Source organism: Amborella trichopoda, chromosome 10 (genome assembly GCF_054954075.1).
Source record: "Amborella trichopoda isolate Santa Cruz 75 chromosome 10, AtrichopodaSantaCruz75HAP2 v2.0, whole genome shotgun sequence".
In the NCBI taxonomy this organism is placed as follows: Eukaryota; Viridiplantae; Streptophyta; class Magnoliopsida; order Amborellales; family Amborellaceae; genus Amborella; species Amborella trichopoda.
This window is the reverse complement of record NC_142345.1, coordinates 2,644,725-2,652,381: the sequence shown is the minus strand read 5'-3', so window position 1 is coordinate 2,652,381 and position 7,657 is coordinate 2,644,725. Positions and strand designations below refer to the sequence as shown.

General features: G+C 35.4%; 1 long non-coding RNA gene across 1 annotated transcript; it reads left to right on the top strand.

Moving 5' to 3' along the window:
• The first annotated feature begins 2,802 nt into the window (after positions 1–2,802).
• Positions 2,803–5,070, top strand: LOC105420172 (uncharacterized). Its single transcript, XR_016043114.1, has 2 exons — positions 2,803–2,924; positions 4,780–5,070. It is a non-coding gene; the product is annotated as an uncharacterized LOC105420172 (long non-coding RNA).
• Positions 5,071–7,657: the final 2,587 nt, after the last annotated feature.

The window sequence follows — 7,657 nt, the reverse complement described above, 5'->3', positions numbered from 1 at the left end:
AAAATAAAGATGAACCAGATGCTAAAGCTGTTGAGGTGGAATGCACCCATGAGAATTAGTGAGATGGTAGTCAGGACCAAGAACATGAAATTGTCCAAGAGCATGTAATCACTTGTATTCTCCATACTTGCATTGTGTTTTTCTGATTAGTAGAAGAGTACTTTGCTGCCCCATGGACGTAGGCAATTTGCCGAACCACGTAAATATTTGTGTTTTCTTTCTTTTATTTTTTGCACTATTTTTCTTTCCTTTTTTTTTGCCAAACTTTGGTCGGAGCAATTCATTCTCTCAACAATACCATTTGCTAAGGGGTTATAGGAACTATCAACTGCATAACAATACTATGTTCATTATAAATATTATTAAACTCACCAGAACAAAATGCTCCCCATTATCAATTTTTAGACACTTGATGCTCTTGCTTCTCTGATTTTCTACCAAGGCCTTAAATTTTTGGAAACAAAGAAGGCATCTGATTTCTTTTTTAGCATATAAGTCCACACTTTTTTTTGAAAAATCATAAATAAAAGTGACAAAATGTGTAGCACCCCCCAAAGAAACAACATGTGATTTTCATGATCCGAATGAAAAAATTCTAAAACCTTGTACTTCTAACGGTGAATGAGATCTAATTGATCTTGTATTCCTACATTAATGGGATCAAACATAATCTTCTATGGGAGGTAATTCATGAGATGTACAATACAATGGAAACCATAGATATAGGAGATCTAATTACAATAAGGAATGGCATCACGTGACTTCTATTGGGAATGAGAGACATTTTCCCAACCTAGAATGTAGGAATGACATAGAGGCTCCCGTGATGGACTTTGGGTTCCTTTTTATATAAGTTGTCTTGAAAAGAGAAAGAATACACATGAAATGTATGCAAGGAAAAATCCAGAAAGAAGAGGGATAGTTCTTTAGTCCTTGGGTGGGAGTTAATGAGAGAGAAAGACCATGTTTTAGGGTTTGAGAGAGAACTTATAATCCCTTGTATTCTCCATGCATACATAGTGTTTTTCTGATTGGTGGAAGAGAATTTTGTTGTTCCATGGACGTAGACAACTTACCGAACCATGTAAATCTTTGTGTTTCAGTTCTTTTATTTTTTTGCACTATTTTTTTTTTCTTATTTTTGTCAAACATTGGTTTTTATCGTCAACGAGTGCTATCAGAGCGTATGGTTCAGTACAAGGCTAGTGTTTATGCATTCGGTTGTAGAAAAACACATGGCAAAGTATGCGAGCATTTTAATTATGGTAGAGACATATGATAGCAAGCACAATCTTTCCAGCAAGACTGGTGAAAGAATTTATTTGGCAAAAGAAGATGAATTCTTAAAGCTATCCATTTGAAGTTGGCATGGTGATTAGGCGATTTTGATATCAAGGTGGAGATTGTTGGATAAGGTGATTATCCAAAATCACCTACATAAGGAAATCCCATATTATGTGGGATAGAGATTGATATTAATAAGTTTCCTAAAGGAAATAGATTTCCAAAAGGATTAGGACTTTGGATATATCTCTTGGCTATTGAGATATTTTCCATATCTATATGAAGTTTCCTATTTGGTGTGAACTCTTAACCTTATATAAATATGATGAAAGAGCAGAGAATTTGTGTGCCCTATTTGGGTCATCATATGAGAAAGGTAGCTTCCTTTAAAGAAAGAGGCAGAGCCTCCTCAACATCGACTGGCCTCCCTTAGAGAAGAGAGAGCTTTTTATGGAGAGAAACACAACTGATGTGTCTCCTGTAGATTGAGATGCTGGTTTCTTGTAGAGGACTCGTTCCCTTGAAGATTTTGGGTGATTTCCCTATTTAGAGAGAGAAAGTTTTGATTGTTCTCCTCTTGGACAGTGGTTTAGCTATGGAATCGAGATGGTCTCTTCCTGAACAGTGATTTAGCTATAAAGTAGAGATGATCTCTTCCCGGATGGTGGGTTGTCTTCGAATTAATATCCCAGCATCAAAGCAGGGAAGACCTAGATGTCTTGAGTACCATATTCTTCTGCAGTAGGGAGCTTTGTGTTTGTTATGGTTAGCACCAGACCTGATATAGTACAAGCAATGGGAGTTGTGATCAGTTATATGGAAAATCCTAGCCATGATCATTGGACCACTGTGAAATGGATCCTTCGGTATTTGAAGGGAACTTGCGATGCTAGTATTTGGTATAGTGGAATAAATTTGAAAGTCACTGGTTCTGTCGATGCCGACTTTACAAGTGACTTGGATAAAAGAATGTCTACTACCGAATATGTTTTTTCTTCGGGAGGTAGTGCAGTTAGTTGGTTATTAAAGTTACAGTCTGTGGTGGTGTTGTCTTCTACAGTGGTTGAGTAAATGTCACTTACTGCCCCGTAGACATAGGCAACTTGTCGAGCTACGTAAATGTTTATGTTTTTGTTATTTTATTTTCCGACACTATTTTTCTTTTTTTTTTTTTTGCCAAACCTTTGTATTATCCTTTATTGAGGAAGTATAGAAACCTTTCCCTTCAGCATATACACTTCCTTTGTATAATCTTTCGGGTGGATAAGAAACGCCAGGGACAATCATGTTATGAGACCCACATGGTATTGATTGACATGAATGAGACCAAAATAATGGATAGAAAAATGCTAACTGTACATGGTCTTGTGTTCCCATTCTATGCATACACAACCACAAGCCATTAATATGGACCACTGAAATGTACGTTTTGTGCCATCTAAGCTCTGTCTCTCTCTCTTACTCTGCCATGTAATTTCTCTTTCGAAATCACCTACCCGAGACAAAAATAATAAAGAGAAAATGAATGGCATTACTGTGAAAGGAAAGGATGGAGGCTTTTCGAGTGGTTCTCACGTTGATTGTGTTGATAGCTGTTTGTGAATGTGGGGTGACGGGCATGGAATCCGAGGCCGGTCCAGGTATTTTACATCACCAGAAAAAAAGAAAGGAAAGAAAATCTACTTTGCGAAAAGGAACATAGAAAATAATGAGAAAAACCCTCTGGCAAATGAGAACCCCTAGTATTTCAAATCAGTTTTTAGAAATCACTTGAGTAATTTAGTACTCGCCTTAGACAGAACAGATTCTATAGCAAAAACCCTGGAATTGCTTGGGTCTCTCGGTTTTTCACAAGTTTTCATCTTATTCAAAATTCTACAGTCTGACTCAAGCTCGGCACCCTGGTGAATTCGTGTTAGGGCCGAACTTTTGTTAACTGTCTCAAAAATAGGGTTAAAAATGTTTCAGTTTGAATGGATTAGTTGTTTTTTTGGTAAGACATTTGTGGGATTTAAACATGATTTAGTGTTGCAATTGTCAATAAAATGGCCTGACTAATAATTAGGGTTGGGCTTGATTAGCTACTCATTGATGATTGTAGCAACATGGCTCAAGTTTGATTTATTCTGCTAAATATGGTCTCCCACCCTACCATTAAGGGAAAAAAAAAAAATTTTTGAACAAGAAAAAAACATTGTTTGAATCCCACCATGCTTTTCATGATATTAGTTTGTTGGGGAATTGTACCATACACCGACGAAACATATTGAGATAAAAAAAAGGAAAAATGTTAAGGCTTTGTAGCCTGCATGGGCCTTTCAGGACTAACTTGAAGGTTGAAACGGTTGAACTGCCTGACTCAAATTAATATGTCTATCACTGTGCGAAAGCCGAAGGAGACATGAATAGTTCTTACAGTGTTCAACTACTCGGGCAAGCCAACCTGAACGCGCCTGAGTAACTCGGGCTTGGAACCCCTAGCGGGGCTGAATATCCTGATTAGTTGGAAAACAAAATAACTAAATATATATAAAAAATTATTTAATTTTTTTTATTTTATATTTTCTATCATTATGGCTAAGATTGAAAAATCTTCTGGCTATGAATTCCTTTTTTTATATTTTTTTTCTTGTTTTTTTCATTATTTTTAAAATACCACCATCATTTTTTCAACATCTATTTTTAACTTGAAATATATTTTTATATTATTTATTTATTTATTTTATTTTTTGGGCCAAGTAAATCGGAACTCGGCACGAGTTACTTCGCTACTCGGACTCGGCCCATGGCTATGTTCAGCGTGTCGTGTTTTCCAACACTAGTTCTTACTTCTTTTTTTTTTTGGGTAGATCAGTGGGGAATATAGGCCCCTACCCATTTTTACAAATAATTTAGCGGTTTTCGAATGCGTTAGTGGGAATGATAACCTAGACCGGTAACTGAGGTTCAAGTAGTGCTACCACCACGACCTCAACCTCATTCTAAGTTCTTATTGTTTCATCTGATGAAGAAGGCTTAGTGCTTAAAACTAAATAGGTCCTCTTTCCCTTTGAATCTTCATCTCATCTTTAGTGTACCATGTGAAGAAGACCTTTCGCTTAAAATAAATCCGGTCCTCTCTCTTTGGATGTTCTTCGATCCTCCATTCTGGTCCTCGTTTAAAGAAACATTTTGATTCCAAGTGTATTTCTTTTAGCTCTCTATTCCCTCTTTTAGGAAAAGTATATAATGAGACCATTTACCGTTAGTACAAGATGGTCACAATTAATCTTGATTATTGGATGTGAAATTTGTTGGCTGCATTTATTTTATTTGCCAAGGTCAAAGTTCAAAATAACTTTTTTCAAACTTTGTGGCCCACTCAAGCTATCAGATTTCACATCGGATGGTTATAAATAATTGTAACCTCCTTGTACCAAAAGTAAATGGTTTCATTGTATACAATCTCTTAGTTTTATACCTATTTCTCATTCTCCATATGTTCTCTTCTTGCAGGTGTCACATGCACATGCTGCCGTTCATCTTGGTGCAATCTGTCAAGTCCTCCACTCTGCTTTTGTGCTGATATGTGGGAATGCTGCCCTTACTGGTGTAAAACTTGTTCGTGCACTGGAGGGGATTCGAAAAGGACACAATGTCAATGCTTGGATTCCTTCGAACGTTTCCCACCGCGTTGTCCGGATCAGCCGTCTGGTTTATTGGAATTGAAAACCATCTAAATCTGATATGAATGGCAATCCACCAGTATAAATAAATGAAAATATACAAAGAGACTATTTATCTTAACAGGTCACAATCATTTTTATCGGTCATATTTCAAATGGGGTAGTAATAACTTGCGAGTGTATTATTAACTAGACTCAAAGTTGGAAATAATAATAATAATAATAATCTTCTAACTTTGTGACACTCCATGCTATCCAATTTGACATCTAATGGCTAGTAGTAATTTTGATCTTTATGAAAAAAAGATAAACCGTATCGTAGTATACAATCTGATAATAAAATCCATCTAAATAAATGGACGAATAGTCATGGTATATAATCCCAACAAAAAAATTAAGATTGTAAATCCTCACTTGTCTTTGTGACACAATTTATGTGTGATTTGTGGGGAAGAGTCATTTATGGTATTTGTTTGCATGTCTATTGTAAAGTTTTGGTTTTCTTGACAAAATACAAGGGCAGTGATCAGTTGGTTCTTTATCTTAAACCTTTCCCTTATTAAGAGTATATGCAATTTAACAGATCACGAAGGGGATACCCCATTTTTGGTGGAGCCAATGATTTCTTCCATTATTTAAAAGCCAACCATCTTGGCTAAGATGGGACCATAAAATAATTGAGAGAAAAATGTCAAATGCATCAACACAGTTGTGTCCTTTAATCTACACATGCCCAGCTTGGCACAATTAACATGCGGGCATGAATGCACGTTCACATCCATTAGAGTGCACCCCACAATCTGTCTGCCCATCTTCAAGGGAGCAAATTGTACACTTACTCTTACAAGAAAAATAGATACTTAAAGCGAATCTTTTGAACAAGAGAATTTTGGGCTTCAGTTTAAAATTTCGCACGAGAATTTGCTATAAAAATAGATTGATTTTTTAGTTATTGTATTGCTATTTTTTACAAAAGTTGAGTTTAGAGTTGCTAAGGACTTACAACAGATTTTCTTTAACTAAATCCTTTTTCTTGAATATTAAGACATCATTTTCTATTAAAGGATGTTAAATTCCAAAAATTCAGATCCTATAAATAAGTGTTTGATGTTGATGATTGATGTCTTGTATTTTGAGGAAATAGATCTGTCAAGGTAGAGTAAAAAACACGATTCCAAAGGGTCGTTAAAAGCCCGAAGGTCCGTATGGCTTGAGGCCCGAAGGAATTGTCTTGACAGGTTGACTTGATGGATTTGGCCCTTACAAGGGTTCGGGGGCGGCAGCCCCCGAGGATAAATTCGAATATATCCGTGCATGGGATTCGATATATATCGTTGCAATTGGGGGTTCATCAAAAGTTAAGGGTTAAGGGGAAAATGCAGATCTCTTTGTAATTAAATAAAAAACAGAGAGGCGTGAGGAAGAGAGCGAATTGTAACCCTATTCTCCATTGCCAGTAAAGAAGTTCTATTCTTCCGTTGAAGTAAGCACGTTGTCAAACCACGTATATCTTTGCGTTGTGGTTGATTGTATCTTTTCTTATGTTTGTTTATTCTTTCTTGTTTTTTGTTGATTGCTTTCGTTTCTACATTTGAAAGTATGGATCTGTAGGGTGGATTGCAATCGACCAATTTCGAATCAGATCGACCTGATTAATGATCTAAATCAAGCAAAAGAAAATTAAAAAAGATGAAGGATTGATAAGTATTTCTTTTGCTTTTGATAACATTGTTTTTCTTTGAGGGCTCTATATAAGGAAAAGGTTTTTATGCTTCCCGTATAGCATAAAAGATATATACTTCTCCCTTCATCCAGCAGTTCAATTTAGATCAAGTGAGCCACCAACCATTTAATCTAGATTCGCAGCCTCGGAGTATTTTTTTTTTTAATTTTTTTCTACTGACTATATACCTATGAAATTTGGTATATGTCATCACCTCAATGGGGCCAACCTAAATAAAATATTAAGAAATATTGTCGATAAAATACAATGATAAAAATGCCCCTCAATCTTTTTGGGGTATTTCAGTTATTTTTTTTTATTGGAAATATTTTTTGATATTTTTATAGGTGCGAGTTCAATAGAAGATAGACCCAAATATTTCTGTCAAAAATGTTTTGTATAAAAAAAATTACAAATAAAATGGTATAGTGGGTGACATTGTGATTGGGTCATCTAAGCTGTCCGTTTAGAATGGACAGTTGGATAGGGGGAAGTGTAGAAGTTTTATACTATAGACAGGCAAGCATAGAAAGTTTAACTTTTATATAATGAGATTGTATACTACAAGTCTATTCATTTTTGGTACAACAAGATCACAATCAAATTTAGCATCAAATATGGAATCGAACAACTTAAAGTATATGACATTGTTCAAGAAATTTTATTTTGAATTTTGTCTAGTGAATGACACCTCCATAGTCACCCGGATTTACATTTAATTATCGATAATGATTGTGAGTTCCTTACACAAAAATAACTTGTATAATAAAAATTACCTTTCTTTGGGGAGTACTTACGTGCATATATATTTCCTTATACAATAACATTATTATTATTAATTTGTTGTGGGTGAGGAGGAGGGTTTTGTTTATGTGTGGGTGTCTATATGTGTCTATATTGATTGAATCGTTGATTCCAACTATCAATCAATGATTTGGATCACCAAATTTATTTATTTTGATAATTTAGTGGGGATGACGAGCTC